General features: G+C 41.1%; 1 pseudogene; it reads right to left on the bottom strand.

The window, feature by feature from the left end:
- Positions 1-19418: 19418 nt before the first annotated feature.
- On the bottom strand, positions 19419-21581 carry LOC112321334 (heat shock protein HSP 90-beta pseudogene; annotated as a pseudogene).
- Between the last annotated feature and the right edge of the window lie 262 nt (positions 21582-21843).

Below are 21843 nucleotides of genomic sequence, written 5' to 3'. Positions count from 1 at the left end.
GCCTGTTTTGCTATGAACTTCCCTCTGAGGACTACCTTCTCTGTGTCCCATAGGTTTGGTTTCTTTGGGGGTTCATTTTCATTTGTTTCCAGAACTTTTTGATTTCTTCCTTTATCTCATTGTTAACCCATTTATTATTCAATTACCTGTTATTCAGTCTGCATGAATTTAAATGTTTTTGAGTTCTTTCCTTGAAGTTAGTTTCTTGTTTCAAGGCATTGTGATCATAGAAGATGCTTGATATTATTTCAATTTTCTTGAATTTGTTGAGGCTTGTTTTGTGTCCTACCATGACATCTATCTTTGAAAATCTTTCATGTGCTTTTGAAGAATGTATATTTTGCTTCTTTGGAGTGAAATGTTCTGGATATGTCAAATAAGTCCATTTAACTGTAGTTCATTCAATGGCTCAGTATCCTCGTTGATTATTTGTTTGGAATATCTACCCACTGTTGACAATAGGGTGTTAAAATCCCTTACAATGAGTGTGTTGCTATCAATATCTTTCTTGAAGTCCTCCAAGATTTTCCTTATATATTTAGGTGCTCTTATTTTTGGTGCATATATGTTTATAAGGATTATGTCCATTAGTTGGACTACTCCTTCAAGTATTGTGTAGCGACCTTCTTCTTCTTTTCTTATGGACTTTTTCTTGAAGTCTATTTTGTCTGATATAACTATTGCTACCCCAGTTTTTTTTCACATCTGTTTTCTTGGAATATTTTTAAAAAAACTTATTGTTATTCAATTACAGTTGTCTGCCTTTTCTCCCCATCCCTCCACCCCACCCCAGCCAAACCCCCCTCCCTCCCTCACCTCCACCCTCCCTCTTGATTTTGTCTATGTGTCCTTTATAGTAGTTCCTGTAATCCCCTCTCCTCACTGTCCCCTCCCCACTCCCCCTGGCTATTGTTAGATTGTTCTTAACTTCAATGTCTCTGGTTATATTTTGTTTGCTTTTTTCCATCCTTTCACTTTCATTCTGTGTATATCTTTTGTTCTGAGGTGGGTCTCTTGTAGACAGTATATATGCAGGTCATGTTTTCTTATTCATTCACCTACCCTATGTCTTTTGATTGGAGCATTTAATCCATTTACACTTAAATTTATTATCAATGGGTACTTTTCATATGTCATTTTTTTCCCCTTTGTGCCTATGTTCCTCTCTCATTCTCTTTTTCTTCATCTTCTTATAGCATTCCTTTTAGCATTTCTTGCAATGCTGGTTTGGTGAAGATATACTCTTTTAACCTTTTCTTGCCTGGGAAAGCCCTTATTTTTCCTTCTGTTATACATATTATTGTTGTTCAGTTATGGTTGTCCCAACTTTTTCCCTATTGCTCTCCCCTGCCCTACCCCCCACCCCACACCCACAGTTAATCCCCACCTCACTGTCCATGTCCGTGAGTCCTCTTCATCTTCCTTGACTTGTCCCTTCCCCTTCTTTTCCCCATTATCCCCTTTTCCCCTTCACCTCTGATCACTGTCAGTTTGTTCTTTGTTTCCATGTTTATGGTTGTGTTTTGCTCATGTTTGTTTTGTCGAATACATTCCACTTATATGTGACATCATATGCTATTTGTCTTTCACCACCATCAGAGAGATGCAAATTAAAACCATTTCACCCAGGTCAGAATGGCCATCATGAACAAATCAACAAACAACAAATACTGGAGAGGATGTGGAGAAAACGGAAACCCTAGTGCACTGTTGATGGGAATGCAGACTTGGGCAGCCACTATGGAAAACACTATGGAATTTACTCAAAAAACTAAAGATGTAACTGCCTTTTGATCCAATGATCTCACTGCTGGGGTTATACCCTAAGGATCCTGAAACACCAATTCAAAAGAACCTATGCACTGCAATGTTCATAGCAGTATAACTTACAGTAGCTGAGTGCTGGAAACAGCCTAAGTTGCCATCGGTAAATGAGTGCCTCAAAAAACTGTGGTTCTTTTACATAATGGAATACTACACAGAAGAAAGAAAGAAGGAGCTCCTACCCTATGTGGCAGCATGGATGGAACTGAAGAGTATTATGCTAAGTGAAATAAACCAGGCAGTGAAACACAAATATCATATGATCTCACCCTTCCATTTCTAATGAATGCCTTGCTGGCTAGAGTAGTCTTTGTGGCAGGAATTTGCTTTTCATTGCTTGTAATATTTCTTGCCATTCCATTCTGGCTTGTAGTGTTTCTCTTCAGAAATTAGCTGCAAGCTTTATCAGAGTGGTGTTGTATGATACTAGCTCTTTCTTCCTGGCTGCCTTTAAGATTCTATCTTTGTCTTTCAGTTTTGCCATTTTAGTTATGATGTGTCTTGGAGTGGGCCTTTTGGGGCTCACCTTGAATGGATCCCTCTGTGCTTCCTGGACTTGTGTGACTTTTCCCCTCACGAAGTTAGAGAAGTTTTCTGTCATTACTTTTTGAAACAGGTTTTCTGTCCCTTGCTCCTTTTCTTCTCCTTATGGTTCCCTATGATGAAAATATTGTTATGTTTCATGTTGTCCTGCAGCTCCCTTGAACTGCTTTCATTCTTTTTGTTATTCTGTCTGAGTGTTCTTTTCTACCTCATCCCCCAATTCACTGATTCAATCCTCTGCTTTATCTATCCTGTTTTAATTCTAGTGTGTTCTTCAGTTCAGATATAGTACGCTTCATTTCTTTGTGACGCTTATTCATAGTTCCTATGTCCTTTTTTATGTAGATGTAGTTCCCACTAAGTTCCTTGTAGCTCCCATAGAGTTTCTTGTAGTTCTCACTAAGCTTCTTAAATATCCCTATAACCAACATTTTGAACTCTATGACAGATCGCTTGTAAAAATTTCATTTACCCCTTTTGGGGACATTCCTCCTTTCCTTTTTATTGAGGGTTATTTCTTTGTCTCCCCATTTTTTTAATTTTAATTTTGTATTGTTATTCCATTACACTTGTGTGCCTTTTATCCCCATCCCTCCACCCCACCCAAGCTGAAACCCCCTCCCTCCCCCACCTCTACCCTCCCCATTGATTTTGTCCATGTGTCCTTTATAGTAGTTCCTGTAACCCCCTCTCTTCACTGTCCCCTCCCCATTCCACCCTGCCCATTGTTAGATTGTTCTTAACTTCAGTGTCTCTGGTTATATTTTGTTTCCTTTTTTCATTTGTTGACTATGTCCCAGTTAAAGGTGAGATCATATGGTATTTGTCCTTCACTGTCCAGCTTATTTCATTAACATAATTCTCCCCAGTTCCATCCATGCTGTTGCAAAGGGTATAAGCTCCTTCTTTCTCTCTGCTGTGTAGAATTCCATTGTGTAAATATGCCACAGTTTTTGAATCCACTTGCGTGCTGATGGGCACTTAGGTTGCTTCCAGTACCTGGCTATTGTAAATTGTGCTGCTATGAACATTGGGGTGCACAGGTTCTTTTGGATTGGTGTTTCAGGGTTCTTAGGGTATAATCCCAGCAGTGGAATTGCTGGGTCAAAGGGCAGTTCCATTTTTAGTTTTCTGAGGAAAGTCCATACTGTTTTCCACAGTGGCCTCACCAATCTGCATTCCCAACAACAGTGCACTAGGGTTCCCTTTTCTCCGCATCCTCTCCAACATTTGTTTGTGGGTTTGTTTTTGTTGGCCACTCTGAACGGTCCTTTGCCCATTTTTTAATTGGGTTGTTTGTCTTCCTGGAGTGGAGTCATGTGAGTTCTTTATATATTTTGGAGATCAGGCCCTTGTCTGAGGTATCATTGGCAAATATGTTTTCCCATACTGCTGGTTCTTTTTGTAATTTGGTGCTGTTTTCTTTAGCCATGCAGAAGCTTTTTATTTGGATGAGGTCCCATTTGTTTATTCTTTCCTTTATGTCCCTTGCTTTAGGGGACATGTCTGTGAGGATGTTGCTGCGTGGAATGTCTGAGATTTTCCTGCCAATGTTTTCCTCTAGGATTTTTATGGTGTCACAACTTATATTTAAGTCTTTTATCCATCTTGAGTTTATTTTTGTGTATGGCGTAAGTTGGTGATCGAGTTTCATTTTTTTGCACGTAGCTGTCCAGATCTCCCAACACCATCTGTTGAAGAGGCTGTTTTTGCTCCATTTTATGCTCCTGCCTCCTTTGTCAAATATTAATTGACCGTAAAGGCTTGAGTTTACTTCTGGGCTCTCTGTTCTGTTCCATTGGTCTATGTGTCTGTTTTTATGCCAGTAGCAGTCTGTTTTGATTACAGTGGCCTTGTAATACAGTTTGATATCAGGTATTGTGATCCCTCTTGCTTTGTTCTTCTTTCTCGAAATGCTGCAGATATTCGGGGTCATTTATGGTTCCATATAAATTTCGGAAATGTTTGTTCTATATCTGTGAAATATGTCATGGGTACTCTAATAGGGATTGCATTGAATCTATAAATTGCTTTGGGTAGTATGTCCATTTTGATGATGTTAATTCTTCCAATCCATGAGCATGGTACATGCTTCCATTTGTTTGTGTCTTCCTTCATTTCTTTCTTCAGTGTTGAGCAGTTTTCTGAGTACAGGTCTTTTACCCCCTTGGTTAGGTTTTTTCCTAGGTACTTGATTTTTCTTGTTCCTATATCAAATGGGATTTTTTTTCCTGATTTCTGTTTCTGCAGTTTCGTTGTTGGTGTACAGGAATGCCTTTGATTTCTGAGTATTGACTTTGTATCCAGCTGTTTTGCCAAATTCATTTATTAGGTCGAGTAGTTTTTTGGTGGAGTCTATAGGATTTTCCATGTACACTATCATGTCATCTGCAAACAATGACAGTTTCATTACCTCCTTTCCAATTTGGATGCCTTTTATTTCTTTTTCTTGACTGATTGCTGTGGCTAGGACTTCCAGTACTATGTTGAATAGGATTGGTGAGAGAAGGCATCCTTGTCTTGTTCCTGATCTTAGTGGGAAAGCTGTAAGTTTTTGTCCATTGAGTATGATGTTGGCTGTAGGTGTGTCATATATGGCCTTTATTATGTTGAGGAATGCTCCCTCTATTCCCACTTTGCTGAGTGTTTTTATCATAAGTGGGTGCTGTATCTTATCAAATGCTTTTTCTGCATCTATGATATGATCATGTGATTTTGTCTTTGCTTTTGTTGATGTGATGTATTATGTTTATTGATTTCCAAATATTGTACCATCCTTGAATCCCTGGGATGAATCCCACTTGGTCATGGCGTATGACCTATTTAATGTATTGCTGGATGCTGTTTGCCAATATTTTGCTGAGAATTTTAGCGTCTATGTTCATCAGCGATATTGGCCTGAAGTTTTCTCTCTTCCTTGTGTCTTTATCTGGTTTTGGGGTTAGGACGTTGCTGGCTTCATAAAACGAGTTTGGGAGTCTTCCATCTGTTTGGATTTTTTCAAATAGTCTGTGATAGATAGGGGTTAGCTCTTCCTTAAATGCTTTGTAGAATTCTCCTGTGAAACCATCTGGTCCAGGGCTTTTGTGTGTTGGGAGTTTTTTGATGACTGCTTCAATTTTGTCTTCTGTTATTTTTCTGTTCAGGCTTTCTGCTTCTTCTTTATTCAATTTTGGAAGATTATATTTTTCTAGAAATGTGTCCATTTCACCTAGGTTTTCAAATTTCTTGGCATTCAGTTCTTCGTAGTAATTTCTTACAATCCCTTGTATTTCTGTGGTATCAGTTGTTATCTCTCCTCTTTCATTTCTAATTGTGTTTATTTGGATCCTCTCTCTTTTTTACTTGATGAGCCTACTTAAAGGCTTGTCCATTTTGTTTATCTTTTCAGAGAACCAGCTCCTGGATTCATTGATCCTTTGAATTGTGCTTTTAGTCTCTATGTCATTTAACTCTGCTCTGATCTTGGTTATTTCCTTCCTTCTGCTTGCTCTGGTCTGTCTTTGTTGTTGTTCCTCGAGTTCTTGTAGGCGTAGGGTTAGGTTGTTTGTTTCAAATGTTTCTATCTTTTTAAGGTAGGCCTGTATTGCTATGAACTTCCCTGTCAGGACTGCCTTTGCTGTGTCCCATAGGTTTTGGGTTGTTGTGAGTTCATTTTCATTTGTTTCCAGAAAGTTTTTGATTTCTTCCCTAATCTCATTCTTGACCCATTCATTGTTTAATAGCATGCTATTCCTTCTCCATGATTTTGAGTGTTTGGGGTTTTTTCCTTTGGGGTTGGTTTCTAGTTTCAATACCTTGTGGTCAGAGAAAATGCTGGATATGATTTCAATTTTCTTGAATTTGTTGAGGCTTGCTTTGTGTCCTATCATGTGGTCTATCTTTGAAAATGTTCCACGTACACTTGAAAAGAATGTGTATTTTCCTTCTTTGGGATGAAAAGCTCTCTCTATATATCAGTTAAGTCCATTTCCTCTAGGGTATTGTGAAGTGACACAATATCCTTCTTGTTATTTTCTTTGGAAGACCTGTCCATTTTTGACAGTGGGGTGTTAAAGTCCTCTAGTATAATTGTGTTGCTATCAATATGTTTCTTGAAGTCCTCCAGGATTTTCTTTATGTATTTGGGTGCCCCTATGTTGAATGCATATATATTTACAATGTTTATGTCTTCTTGGTGGATTCTTCCTTTGAGTAGTATGAAGTGACCTTCTGGGTCTCTCTTTATGGCCCTTCTTTGGAAGTCTATTTTCTCTGATATGAGTACTGCTTCCCCTGCTTTTTTTTCCTGTCAGTTCGCTTGGAAAATTTGTTTCCAGCCCTTCACTTTCAGTCTGTGTAAGTCTTTTGTCCTGAGATGGGTCTCTTGTAGGCAGCATATGTGTGGGTCATGTTTTCTTATCCATTCTGCTATTCCATGTCTTTTGATTAGAACATTTAATCCATTTATGTTAAAGGTTATTATCGATAGGTAATTATTCATTGCCATTTTTTCCTACCTGTGCTCCTCTCTCTTTTTCTTTTCCTTCCTTTCCTTAAAGCAGTCCCGTTAGCATCTCTTGCAGAGCTTCTTTGGTGGAAGTGTATTCTTTTAGACTTCTTTTGTCTGGGAAACTCTTTATTTGACCTTCTATGTTGATTGAGAGCCTTGCTGGGTAAAGTAGCCTTGGTTGCAGGCCTCTGGTTCTCATTACTTGGAATATTTTTTGCCATTCTCTTCTGGCTTGGAGCGTTTCCATTGAGAAGTCAGTTGCTAGCCTTATTGGGGCTCCCTTGTATGTTACTTCCTGTTTCTCCCTTGCTGCCTTTAAGATCCTCTCTTTGTCTTGGAATTTTGCCATTTTAATTATGATGTGTCTTGCAGTGGGTCTCTTTGGTATCCTCTTGCTTGTGACTCCCTGTGTTTCCTGGATTTGAATGACTTTTTCTCTCATCAGATTAGGGATATTTTCCATCATTACTTTTTCAAACACGTTTTCTCTCCCTTGCTCTTCTTCTCCTCCTCCTGGTATGCCTATTATACGGATATTGTTACGTTTCATGTTGTCCTGCATTTCCCTTAATCCCTCTTCATTCTTTCTGAGCCTCTTTTCCTTTTCTTGCTCTTTCTGGGTGTTTTTTTCTACTTGTCCTCCAGCTCAGTGATCCAATCCTCTGCTTCATCAAGTCTGCTTTTCATTCCTTCTACTGTGTTCTTCAATTCAGAAATTGTATTCTTCATTTCCTCTTGGCCCTTGTTGATAGTTTCTATTTCCTTTTTCATGTTCATATAGTTTTCAGTGAGTTCATTGTAGTTTCCCTGTAGTTTCTGGTAGTTCTCTGTGAGCTCAGTGAGCTCACTGAGCTTCCTGAGCTTCCTGATAACCATTGCTTTGAACTCAGGATCTGATAGTTGAGTTGCCTCTTTTCAGTTAGCATTCTTTCTGAGGCTTCCTCCTTTCCTTTCATTTGGGAATTGTTTCTTTGTCTTCCCATTGTTTGTGAGACTCTTCTTGTTTGCCTCTGCTTCTTAAATTGATCTGTTCTGACTCCCTGGGTTTATGGTTTGAACTTCTATGGTAGAATGCCAATGGGATTCAGTGGTGCTGTCTCCTTAATCTCCTGTGCTCACTGGTCTTGAGCTGACGTTTATGGGTGTAACACGGTCTAACTCTGGTCTTTTCAGCACTCCAGGTTTTGTTGTCTCACCTTTGGGAAAAATAGAAAGGTGGGAAAACAGAAAAAAAAAGAAGAAGGGAAGGAGGAAAAAGGGGAATAGAAAAGGAAAGAAAGGAAGGAAGAAGGAATAAAGAAAGATTGGAGGCAAGATAAGAAGGAATTTTAACAAAAATTAAAACAAAAGAATAAATAAAAGAAGGCAGGAAGAAGGAATAAAAAAGGTAAATGATGGAAGGAAGAAGGAATAAAAAAAGGACAGAAGGACAGAAAGGAAGACGGAATTCAGGGGGAAAGGAGGACAGAAAAAAAAAAATTCTTCTGCTGGCTTTAAACCAGTCAGGTTAGTTCTGCTGGTCTTCCTGTCTGTGGAAGGGGAGGGGGTGGGTGGAGGGATTGGTTTCACTTTTCTCCCTTCCTGAGCCACACTCTTCACTGTTGTTCAGCCTCTAGTCCAGTTCCTCAGGGTCCTTCTGTTCCCCACCACGCCTTTAGTTCACCAGTTTTGCTGTCCTTGAGTTGTACCAATTAGGGGCAAGTCACACTCCCCCTTCTTGCTCTTTGCTGTCTTAGATGCTAGGGGCTCTTGGTGCTGCTATGGGGTAGTTCAGCCCCTTACTGGTTTGAGTCTTTCCAGGGAATGCAGTCTCCCCTAGCCCTGCATCTCCCCTCTGCTGGGTCTTCTGCCTTAGTCCTAGAGAGCCAGTAGGCCGTGCAGGGCTCTGTGCACAGGGGCTAAGTAGGAGTTGTTCAGAACCGATCCTTTTAGGTTTGGCCCCTCCCAGGCAGCCATGCCATTCCTGTCTGCTGGTTTGGGCCTGGGTCATGCTCAGCTGGCCTGTCACCCTCTCTGGGCCTGAGTTGTGCAGAGCCGGTGGGTCCTTGGCTTTGGGTTTGAATATCGCCCGGAGGGGTGTGCTGCCTTGGGCCTGTGGGTGGGGCAGCTAGCCTCTGCTCCCGGTGCGCACCCACCCAAGGTTTCAGGTGTGGGTGGCCAGCTGGGCTTTCATTGTGGGCCCCCAGTCCGCTAAAATGGGTCCCAGCAACCGGGCTTCAGGTGAGCGCCAGGGCTGCTTATCCCGTGTTCACTGTCCAGGGGCTGAGGGGGCAGGGGCAGCAGAGGCCGAGGCTGCTGCTGAGAGTTCTCTAATTAGCGGCTGAGTGCCTCTATTTTCTTTTTCTTTTTGAGAAATTCTTCCTATTCAAGCCCCCCCTGGTCCAAACAAGCACCTGGCTGCTCACACAGCTCAGCCTGGCTCTCTCCCAAGAATCCTGCAGCAGACCCTGCGCTCGCACCAGGGCTTCAGCCGCCCTGGTCCCTGCGCTGGTCCCAGGGACCTCATTGTCCTTAAGCACTCTTCTTATTGTCAGATCTTTCAATGTCCTCTATCTTTGGTCTCCGATCTTCATATATGCTGGAATACCGTTGGCTGTTCGCTCTGCTCCTCAGATCAGTTAGGTGTTTCACTGGTGTTGATGGGAAGCGGACTCCGCTCCCTCCTATCTCGCCGCCATCTTAGAAGGTATCTCTGTCTCCACATTTTTAGGTGACTATTTTTTTGTTTGTTTCTGCATATTAGATTGATCTGCTTTGATTGCCTGTCTTTGTGGTGTGACCTTCTGCAGTAGGAGTCCTGTGAGACTGGTTGGTGCAGTCTCCTTGATCTCCTGAGCTGAATGCTCTTAGGATGCCCTCTATGCCCTTCATTGGGCTCCCTTGTTGTAATTGGATTTTGGTTTTTATGGGTCATTCTTTTGTGGGTTCTTCCTTCCAGTAGGCTGACTTAAAAGTTACACTACTTGCCACATCTTGTATGATGTTGTACAAGTACTACCAGAACAAAACAAAATAACCCAGGAAACAAAACTAACATCCACAAAAATAACCCCCAACCACAACCACAGTATGAACAACAAATGAGCTAATATTAACAAAGATAGAAAGAGATGAAGACATTGTAAGAAGGAAAAACAAATATAAGATGATTAACAGAAAGAAACATGATTTTGAGAGGATATAGGGAGGATAAATAATAAGAGTAGGGAATAGAAATAAGGCGAAGAAAGAAAGAAAATTTACATCATAAATAAAAAGGGGATGGAAGAAGGAAAGATGGAGTAACAAAAGGGAAGAGTATGACATTTAAAAAAGTAAAAAATAGGAAGAAAGTTGAAGAAAAACATCCACCCTTGCAATATGAATGACAAATGAGGAAAGATTAATAAAGATATAAAGGGAATAAGAAGGAAAAAAGAAAGAAAAAAGATTATGAAATATCTAAAGGGGAAAAATGTTTTTGAGAGGATCGAGGGAGAATAAATAATAAGGATGAGGGACGAAAACCATGCTAAGAGAGGGAAGAAATCAAATATAAAATGAAAAAGAAAGGGCAGGAGAAGGCAAAATGGAGTAGGAGAGGGGAACAGTAAATTTTGAGATTTGAAAAACAAAAATAGTGAGACTCTAGGAATAAAATTAAAGAAATGCAACATGCAACAACAACTACCATATCAACAACCAATGAGCAAATATTAATAAAGGTGGAGAGAGAATAAGGATAGTTTAAGAAAGGGAAAAAGAATGTGAGATGACTAATGGCAAGAAAAATGGTTTTGAGAGGCTGGAAGGAGAAATTGTAAGAGTATGGAATAGAAACAAGGTGTAGAAAGGGAAAAAATTAAATTTAATAAAGTAAGAGGAAGAAAGAAAGAAAAATGGAGTAAGTGAAAGGGGAGTAAAATATAAGATTTAAAATTTAAAAAAATAGTGAAATAATAGGAGCAAACTTGAAGAAAAAGGCAAAATGTTAAAAAGCCATGTTGGAGTAAAAAAAAAAAATAAGTGAAATAATGAAGAAGACCATGGTGGAATTCATCTCAGCAGAGTCTAATGTTTGCCACTGTCTTCTCTTTCTGGATCCACCCTTGGTGATGTCAGATGGTGTCCTAGTCTAGCCCTAGGCAGCCTGTTCAAGACTACAATGATCCACAGTCTGTGTCTGTCTCCTTCAGGCTTGGCTGGTCCCCACTGTTCTGCCCTTCCAGCTTCCCATCAGCACAAGGTCCAGGAGTAGTTCATCTAATGTCTGAGAACCTTGACAGTACCACCTCCACCTGCCTCCAGAGGGGAACTCTGATGCAACTGGGAGGGTGGAATCTCTGAGTCATCCCCAGGAGGTGCTGTTCAGTCTTCAGGGAAGATGATGGGACTGTTATCCTGCTCCCCTGACATATGTTTTGTTCCCAGATTATTTCCAATAATGTATAGTTTCTGATGAATTAGCTGCCCATTTCCTGGGAAGGGCCAATCTGTGTGAAAGGGGCAGCTCTTTCCTGCTTGGCACTGATGGCTGCTCTTTGTAAGTGTTGGCGAGACCCTGGACACCCCTTGGTGCACCTGCCTAATCTCTCTGTTCTGCTGGTTTTAGTGGATCAGGGCCTGAGGAACCAGCATAGTTCGTAGTGTCTGTTAGAAGTTCAGAAAGAGCCCTTTTAGAACTTCTTCTTTCCCCTGTCGATATGTGCCAAGCAAGGGGCTCCTGAGCCTGGCCTTACAGATCTGCAGAGCCTACAATTCTGCAGGTGGGTATCGGGCATGCCTGCCTGTGAGGGGACCTGCCAGGCTACAATCAATCTAAAGTGTCCACCATCTGGCCATCTAGTCCCCAGCCTGCCACACTTGCAGGAGACTCAGGCCCCAACTCTCCACTCTGTGCAGCCCCCTGCTTGCCAGCTGTGCTGGGGACCAGGTCCCACAATCCTTTGATTGTGCCACTTTCTTTTCTTCCTGTACAGCTGGACTCAGTGGGACCAAATTGCGCTTTCACTCTGGTTTCTTTGTTGGCAGGGCCACTGTGCATGCATGTGAGCACAAGTTCCCTGCCAAGTCTCTCCTCAGCTCTACTTTTAAAAGAGTCTCTGTGTGGCCCCCACACTGCAGCACCAAGCCCTGGGTCAGTTCTCCATGCGCCTCACCTCCCCCAAAAGCACAAATTCTCTCTCAGTCACGGCTGTTCACAGCTTGTCAATTTCTCTGACAGTTTTAGGAGTAAAAGTTTCTCTCTGGAACTCTCCTGGTTGGTGCTCCAGCTATGGGTGTGCTGCTCCCTATGTGTGTGTGTAGCCTAAGTCTCCCAGACTTTTTATATCCTTTCAAGTCTTTCCTGATTAGGATTGGTGGTTTCCCTTTGTGGGACCAGAACTCCACTCCAGGAGGAAAGGGAGCAACTAAGCTGCATTTTCTGTCTGAACTCTCTTCTGCTGCAGGTGCCTTGCACAGGGCATGTTCCCCTCAACTTATAAAATCTCTTACCAGATGGTGTAAAGCATCCTCTGTACTCCTTGGCCTCAAAAATTCATATCAGCTGTGATTCCATTCATTGTTCAGGTCACTTGTCAGAAGATGAGCCAAAAATCTGTGCAGGGGGCACAGGCCAGTGGGCTCAGCTTCCACCTACATGGCCACCATTTGCTGAATCTGAACTTCTTATGATTTGATGGCTGTTCTGAACACCTGTCCCTGGACTAGATTCAAGTCTACTAAGACAGAGGCAGGTGAGGGTGCAAGGAATGCAGAAATGGTGTCTTCCCCCCCGCTTTGTCAAGAGGTGAAGGAGGAAAGTGCTGTTTCCTGATCCCCTCTCATATTCCAGAACCCCTCATCCCCTGCAGTCAGGCATCTTACTCTGTCACTCAGACAGGGGACCAAAGTGGTAAATGACACCTTTACTCAGATGACCAACCTGAGTAACTGCTTTTGGTTTCTTCCCCCTTTCTCTCCCCTAAATCCTCACAGAAGTAACTCAGGGATGCATAGAAAGGATTGTTTTTCCTACTTACCCCTGTGGGTTTCTGTGAAGCCTGTAGGTTTTCATGAAGCCTGGAGAAATGGTTGTTGAGGGAAGCACCCAAGTCTGCCTGCTCTGCCCTCGCTCATGGTGCCAGTTAATGTTACCTTTAACACCATCTGCTGCTACCACTTGGACTGAGAGGTGCAGCCTGGTGGGCCTCTCACCTCTGGCCTCCTCACTGCAGGACACTAAGGGAGAACCCAGCCTTGATGTAGGGTCATGACCTGCAGCCCATGTCCAACTAGGTGCCCCCTCAGCCAAATGTATGCCCAGGCCCAAACGACTATTCTCTTCACCATACTGATAAACCTAGAGTAGACATTCTCAGCTGGCCACCTCTGTGGCAACTTTATGCAAGTATATATGTTCATTTTAGTGAGGAGAAGGGTCATTGGTCTCATCAGACTCTCACAGGCATCCACGACTTAAAAAACAATTAAGAGCTACTCTACTAGGGGAAAAAAGATCTATTCCGTCAATAGAAATCACTCAAATCTCTCTCTCTCCCCCCCCTCTTTCCCATCTCCCACTCCTTTTCAAAATTTTTAATATACGAATACAGAAATCTATAAAGTAGAATGTGAAAGTGTCTCAAGTTTCAATTAGAACAATTTGCAGAAAACGATTGACATTAATGACAACTGCAATGAACATGCACTTTAACTTGAGAACCAACATCTTTTTAAAAATTTTTAAAAATTTTTATTGTTATTCGATTACACTTACATGCCTTTTCTCCCCATCCCTCCACCCCACTACAGCTGAATCCACCTCCCTCCCCCACCTCCACCCTACCCCTTGATTTGGTCCATGTGTCCTTTAAAGTAGTTCCTGTAATCCCCTCATCTCACTGTCCCCTCCCCACTCCACCCTGCCCATTGTTAGATTGTTCTTAACTTCAATGTCTCTGGTTATACTTTGTTTCCTTTTTTCTTCTGTTGATTATGTTCTGGTTAAAGGTGATATCATATGGTATTTGTCCCTCACCGCCTGGCTTATTTCACTTAACATAATGCTCTCCAGTTGCATCCATGCTGTTGCAAAGGGTATAAACTCCTTTTTTCTCTCTGCTGCGTAGAATTCCATTGTGTAAATATACCATAGTTTTTGGATCCACTCATTTGCTGATGGGCACTTAGGTTGTTTCCAGTACTTGGCTATTGTAAATTGTGCTGCTATGAACATTGGGGTGCACAGGTTCTTTTGGATTGGTGTTTCAGGGTTCTTAGGCTATAATCCCAGCAGTGGAATTGCTGTGTCAAAGGGCAATTCCATTTTTAGTGTTCTGAGGAAATTCCATACTGTTTTCCACAGTGGCCTCAGCAGTCTGCATTCCCACCAACAGTGCACTAGGGTTCCCTTTTCTCCACATTGTCTCCAACATGTTTGTTGATTTGTTTATGTTGGCCACTCTGACCAGTGTGAGATGGTACCTCATTGTGGTTTTAATTTGCATCTCTCTGATGGCTAGCAATGCTGAGCATCTTTTCTTATGTCTCTGGGCTCTCTGTATGTCCTCCTTGGAGAAGTATCTGTGCAAGTGTTTTGCCCATTTTTTAATTGGGATTTTTTGTTTTCCTAGAGTGGAGTTGTGTGAGTTCTTTATATGTTTTGGAGATGAAACCCTTGTCTGAGGTATCATTAGCAAATATGTTTTCCCATATGGTTGGTTATCTTTTCATTTTAATGCGTTTTTTTTTTTTTTAGCCCTGCAGAAGCTTTTTATTTTGATGAGGTCCCATTTGTTTATTCTTTCCTTTATGTCCCTTGCTCTAGGGGACATATCAGTGAAAATATTGCTGTGTGGAATATCTGAGATTTTCCCGCTTATGTTCTCCTCTAGAACTTTTATAGAGTCATGACTTATATTTAATTTTTAATATATTTATTGATTATGCTATTACAGTTGTCCCATTTCCCCCCCTTCATTCAACTCCATCCTGCCCACCCCCCTCCCTTATTCCCCCCCTATAGTTCATGTCCATGGGTCATACTTATAAGCTCTATGGCTTCTACATTTCCTACACTATTCTTACCCTCCCCCTGTCTATTTTCTACCTATCACTTATGCTATTTATTCTCTGTACCTTTCCCCCCTCTCTCCCCCTCCCACTCCCCTGTTGATAACCCTCAATGTGATCTCCATTTCTGTGGTTCTGTTTCTGTTCTAGTTGTTTGCTTAGTTTGCTTTTGTTTTGGTTTTAGGTGTGGTTGTTAATAACTGTGAGTTTGCTGTCATTTTTACTGTTCATATTTTTTATCTTCTTTTTCTTAGGTAACTCCCTTTAACATTTCATATAATAATGGCTTGGTGATGATGAACTCCTTTAACTTGACCTTATCTGAGAAGCACTTTATCTTCCCTTCCATTCGAAATGATAGCTTTGCTGGATACAGTAATCTTGGATGTAGGCCCTTGCCTTTTGTGCCTTGGAATACTTCTTGCCAGCCCCTTCTTGCCTGTAAGGTCTCTTTTGAGAAATCAGCTGACAGTCTTATGGGAACCCCTTTGTAGGTAACTGTGTCCCTTTCTCTTGCTACTTCTAAGATTCTCACCTTCTGTTTCATCTTGGATAATGTAATTATGATGTGCCTTGGTGTGTTCCTCCTTGGGTTCAGCTTCTTTGGGACTCTCTGAGCTTCCTGGACTTCCCAGAAGTCTATTTCCTTTGCCAGACTGGGGAAGTTCTCCTTCATTATTTGTTCAAATAAGTTTTCAATTTTTTGTTCTTCCTCTTCTCCTTCTGGCACCCCTATAATTCAGATGTTGGAACGTTTGAAGATGTCCTGGAGGTTCCTAAGCCTCTCCTCATTTTTCCGAATTCTTGTTTCTTCATTCTTTTCTGGTTGGATGTTTCTTTCTTCCTTCTGGTCCACACCATTGATTTGAGTCCCAGTTTCCTTCGCATCACTATTGGTTCCCTGTACATTTTCCTTTGTTTCTCTTGGCATAGCCTTCATTTTTTCATCTAGTTTTTGACGAAATTCAACCAATTCTGTGAGCGTCTTAATAACCAGTGTTTTGAACTGTGCATCTTATAGGTTGGCTATCTCTTCCTCGCTTAGTTGTATTTTTTCTGGAGCTTTGAAGTGTTCTGTCATTTGGGCCATTTTTTTTTTTTTGTCTTGGCGCGTCCTTTACTTAAAGGGGCAGAGTCTTAGGTGTTCCTGGGGCAGGGTAATGCTGGTGCTGTGACACTGTACATGGGGGAGGGGCCGAGAGGGAGCAATGACGTTTGCTCCACTCTCCACCGGATTTCAGTCACTCCCTCCGCTTGATTGGGCCCCTCTGGTGCTTGTTCCCGAGTGGGTGGGCTTGTGCACGCCCTAGGCCCCTGTGGGTCTCTCCAACGACCTCTCCTGTGAGGCTGGGCGTCTCTCCTGCTGCTGCCCCAACCCCCATGGGCGTTTTCAATCAGAGGTTTGAGGCTTTATTTCCCCCCCCCCCGCGCTGGAGCCCTGGGTTACGAGGTCTACTTCGCTCCCTGCCTTTCATCCCAATTTATCTATGGGCGAATGTGGGGCCATGGGGTGCTATCCGCCGCTCTACCTGCCCCGTTCTCCGCCATTCTGAGTGTGGCCCTCTTGGTTTATCTGTGCGCGAATGTGGGGCCGCAGGGTCTGCTAGTGGTCAGACTGCCTGTCCTGTTCGTCCCACTCTCTGCCAGTCTCAGTCCCGCCTCGGCCACGCGAGTCCTCTCCACCCTGGTGCCCGTCTCCGCCCCTCCTACTGGTCTGGATGGATGTTTATTTTTTATCTCCTTGGTGTTGGACTTCCTTGCAGTTCGATTTTCTGTCAGTTCTGGTTGTGCGAAGAGGTGCAGTGTGTCTACCTACGCCGCCATCTTGGTTCTCCACATTTAAATCTTTTATCCACCTTGAATTTATTTTTCTGTATGGTGTAAGTTGGCGGTCATATTTATTTATTTATTTATTTATTTATTGCATTTAGCTGTGCAGATCTCCCATCACCATTTGTTGAAGAGGGTATATTTACTGTATTTTTTGTTGCTGCCCCCTTTGGCAAATATTAATTGACCATAGAGACATGGGTTTATCTCTGGGCTGTCTGTTCTCTTCCATTGGTGTATGTGTCTGGTCTTATGCCATTACCAAGGTGTTTTATTTACAGTGGCCTTGTAATACAGTTTGATATCAGGTATTGTGATCCCTCCTACTCTGTTATTCTTTCTTACAATTGCTGCAGCTATTTGGGGTCATTTATCATTTCATATATATTTTTGAAGTGTTTGTTCTATGTCTATAAATATGCCATTGTTATTTTAATAGGTATTGCATTGAATCTATAAATTGTTTTAGGTAGTAGGGTATATGAGAGATCTACAGTCAACATCATACTCAATGGGCAAAAACTAAAAACTTTCCAAGTAAGATCAGGAGCAAGGCAAGGGTGTCAACTTTCACCACTTCTATTCAACACAGTATTGGAAGTCCTAGCCACAGCAATCAGGCAAGTAAAAGAAATAAAAGGCATCCAAATTGGAAAGGAGGAAACAAACTGTCATTGTTTGCAGATGACATGATAGTGTACATAGAAAATCTTATAGACTCCACCAGAGAACTGACATCTTTAACAATTGTCTTTCGATGCATGTTGACATTATGCTCTTCAATAAATTTTATGTCTTTTCAGGTATGTCATACTTATTACTTGTTAAGCTTATTCTTAAGTATTTTATTGCTTTGGGGGTTGACATTTCTTTTATGATTAGACTTTCTACCAGCTTGTCTCAGGAAAAATATTTATGGTATGTTTAGTTTTAGTGAACTTTCTTAATTTTTCTAAGTTTTCAGTTGATAACTTTGAGTTTCCTATGTATGCACGCATACTCATCTGCAAATAATGTTTTTTAATTCACTTTATATTAATATATTTTTTCTTTCATTTTCTGGATGTAGTGCATTGACCAGAACCTCCAGCACTTTACTGAATAATGGTGGCAGTTGAAGGCCTCCTGATCTTGTTCTTGAAGTACATGGGGTCACCTCAATATTTCACCAGTTAGTGTGACATTTTCTGTGTTTCTGAGGTGTTCATATTTTTTTGTATGATTGAGGAAGATGTCTAAAAGAAATTTTATAACCCTTTACATAATACTGAGAAATATTCAATTATCCACATAATAATATTAGGAGAGTGAGGGGACAAGGGAGAGTTGCCATAATTGTTATGCTTATTGTGAATATGTTGGTAAGCAAAAACAGACACTGATTCTGCTCTCATACTTAAACAAGACCTTAATGAAATAATCAGACATACATACAAACTGAGAAAATACTGTGAAGGAAAGGAACACTCTTAATATAATAAAAGAAATGGTAGTGTCTGGAGATCAGGGAAGGCATCCTTGAGGGGAAAAGGGGAGTGAAATTTTGAGCTCAGATGAATGAAAGCAGGTGGTAATCAGGAAAAGAAGGATGAGAAAATGAAGTACCTCAAATTCTCCACCCTTCTGATAACCACCATGATAATCCTTCTACCTCTATTCTAGGATAAATCCTGTGAAAAATAGTTATACATTTATTTTTATATATTTAATTATATATAATATAATTAATATTACATAACATATAATTAAATATATAATACATATTTAAACATATTTGTGTATATATATTTAAATATATTTTCCCTCTCTCTAAAAATAAATAAATAAAATCTTTTAAAAATGTTATATATAAACAAAGAAAGATATATAGATCAATAGATATTGGTCAAAGTGTAAAAACTTCTGGTTATAACATGAATAAGTAGTTCTAGGAATCTAGTGTACAGCATGGTATAGTTAACAGTATTGTATACTTGAAAGTTGCTAAGAGAGTAGATCTTAAATGTTCTCACCACAACAAGTAGAAAAAATGTTAATTATGTGACATGATGGATGTATTAACTAACCTCATTGTAATAGTCATTTCATAATATATATGTATCAAATCAGTACATTGTACATCTTAAACTTATACAATGTTATATGTCAATTATATCTCAGTAAAACTGGGGAACATTGAATATATTTCTATCCAAAAACTCAGTTTTCCCAGTTTTTTGTAGTTATTTGTCTCCATTTATTTTTCTCAGCAGAATTTCTAAATTAAAAAAACTAACTCCTAAGACATTGCTTGTTACTCTGTAGGTTATCAGTAAGTATTTGTTGAATGAATAAATATGTCTCTCAGATTTTTTATTAAATTAATACTTAACTAGCTTATCCTTTCCTTTGGTTACTGTAAATTGAATATTTTTATATTACAGTGTTCATTGTTTTTTAAACTGCGTCTTCTTTATTTTGCACACTTTAATTTCAGAACAAAGTGAAAAACACAATACACAACAACATTCAAACCCAATGTCAAATATGAGAAGGGAAGGCTTGAGGCCCTTGTAACCTGCCTTAGTCAAAGACAGGACAGAAAAAAAATACCCCTAAACAGCAGAGGAAACCAGGTGGGCTAGGGCCACTCAGGACTGCAGGGGGAGCCATGAAGACACTACACAGAGGACACAAGGTCTGCAGGTAGAAACTCCTAATGTACTTCTTCCATGCAAGAGGCATCCTCATCACACTCAAGGGGGGATCTAATCAGGAACAGCAGAACTAGGTTCTTCTGCTGTCACTTCATCTTTATCATCAGTGCCTAGGCCTAGCTTGATCATACAATAGATGCTGTTGGAGTGGGTCTGGGGATCCTCAAGTGAGAAGCCAAAAGAGAGCAGCACAGTTTCAAACAGCAACACCACAAGGTCCTTGACAGCATTGTCATTCTTGTTTGCCTCTGCTTTCTGCTGTAGAGTCTCCACAATGGGGTAGTCAGGGTTGATCTCCAGGTGCTTTTTGGCCATCATGTAGCCCATTTCAGAGTTATCAGGAAGTGCCTGGGCTTTCATGATATGCTCCATATTAGCTGTTCAGCTGTAGGTACTAGGCACAATATAGCAGGGTGAAGACACAAGCCTATTGGAGACTGTTACCTTCTCAACCTTCTTATCTAAGATCTCTTTCATGAGTTTTCAGAGGTTCTCAAACTTGGCCTTGGTCTCTTCCATTTTCTTCTTCTCCTCTTCATCCACAGGTAGCTCCAGGCCCTCCTTGGTAACTGAGACCAAGCTCTTCCCATTAAACTCTTTGAGCTGCTGTATAAAGTTCTCATCAATAGGCTCCATCATATATTCTGCCTGAAAGCCCTACTTCCTTGCTTGCCCCACAAAAGCAGAGTTGGCAACTTGCTGTTTGTTCCCACCAATGGAATAATAGATGGACTTCTGGGTCTTCTTCATACAAGAGACATATTCCTAAAGAGAAGTCATTTCATCTCCAGACTGGGAGGTGTGATAGTGCAGAAGCTCAGAACGACATCACCGATTAGTTGAGTCCTTGTGGATTCCAAACTTTAGGTTTTTAGAGACTGCCTCATAGAATTTCTAATAGTTCTTGTCTTCTGCCAGCTCAGAGAAGAGCTCAAGGCAATTCTTAACAGTGTTTTTATGAATTACCTTCTAGATTTTGCTCTGCTGGAGTATTTCTTGGAAGATGTTCAGGGGCAAGTCCTCAGAATCAACCATACCACAGATGAAGTTGAGATACTCTGGTGTCAACTCATCACAGCTGTCCATGATGAACACATGGTAGACATACAGTTCAATGTTGTTGTTCTTCTTGTTCTGAAAGAGGTCAAAGGGAGCACAATGGGGAATGAATAGCAATGCCCTGAATTCCAACTGACCTATAAGAAGTGCTTGACTGCCAAGTGGTCTTCCCACTCATTGGTAAGGCTCTTATATAACTCTCCATATTCCTTCTGGGTGATGCCATCAGGGTTTCTGGTCCAAATGAGCTTGGTCTTGTTCAGTTCTTCATGCTTGATATATTTCTCCTTAATCTTCTTTGTTTTCTTTTTCTTATCATTAGCACTATCATTCTCATCTGAGCCCACATCTTCAGTCTTGGGTTTCTCCTCCTCATCTTTGTCTTCCTCTTCTTTCTCCCTTTTCTCTTCCTCTGCTTCATCATCACTGATTTCTTTCTCTCATTCCTTTTCCAAACAAAGGGTTATGGGATAACCTATGAACTGTGAGTGCTTCTTCACCAATTTTTTGACCCACTTCTCCTCTAAGTACTCTAACTGGTCTTCTTTAAGGTGAAGGATCACTTTGGTACCCCAGCCAATGGGCTCACCATTGTCAGCTCATACAGTAAAGGAACCCCCAGCAGAAGACCCCCAGGCATACTGCTCGTCATCACTGTGTGTTTTGATCACAACTACTTTCTCTGACACCGGGTATGCAGAATAAAAGCCAACACCAAATTGTCCAATCATGGAGATGTCTGCACCAGCCTGACGAGCTTCCATAAATGTTTTTGTACCAGACTTGTCAATGCTTCCCAGATTATTTATGAGATAAGCTTTGGTCATGCCAATGCCGCTGTCTACCAGAGTCAAAGTGTGTCCCTGGGGATTGGGGATGATATCAATTTTCAACTCTTTACCACTGTCCAACTTGGAAAGGTCAGTCAGGCTCTCATGGCATATCTTGTTCAAGGCATCAGAAGTATTACTAATCATCTCCTGAAGTAAAATTTCCTTGTTAGAGTAGAAGGTATCAATGATGAGAGACATGAGTTGGGCAATTTCTGCATGGAAGGCGAAAGTCTCCACCTTCTCCTCTCCATCATGCACTTACTCAGGCATCTTGAAGGTGAAGAGATGCAAGTACTAGAGAGCAGGGATTGTTTTCAGGTCACACACAGCATACATGTGTGTGGGGTTAACTCAAAAGCTTTTTATTGTTTTTTCAAGATTTTATTTATTTATTTTTAGAGAGAGAGGAAGGGAAGGTGAAAGAGAGGGAAAGAAACAACAATGTATAGTTGCCTCTTGTATGCCCCCTACTGGGGACCTGGCCTGCAACCTAGGCATGTGTTCTAGGGAACACATGTGACTGGGAATCGAA

The sequence above is a fragment of the Desmodus rotundus genome, chromosome X (assembly GCF_022682495.2).
Source record: "Desmodus rotundus isolate HL8 chromosome X, HLdesRot8A.1, whole genome shotgun sequence".
In the NCBI taxonomy this organism is placed as follows: Eukaryota; Metazoa; Chordata; class Mammalia; order Chiroptera; family Phyllostomidae; genus Desmodus; species Desmodus rotundus.
Note: the sequence above shows the minus strand (reverse complement) of the source record. Positions and strands in the feature narration are given on the sequence as shown.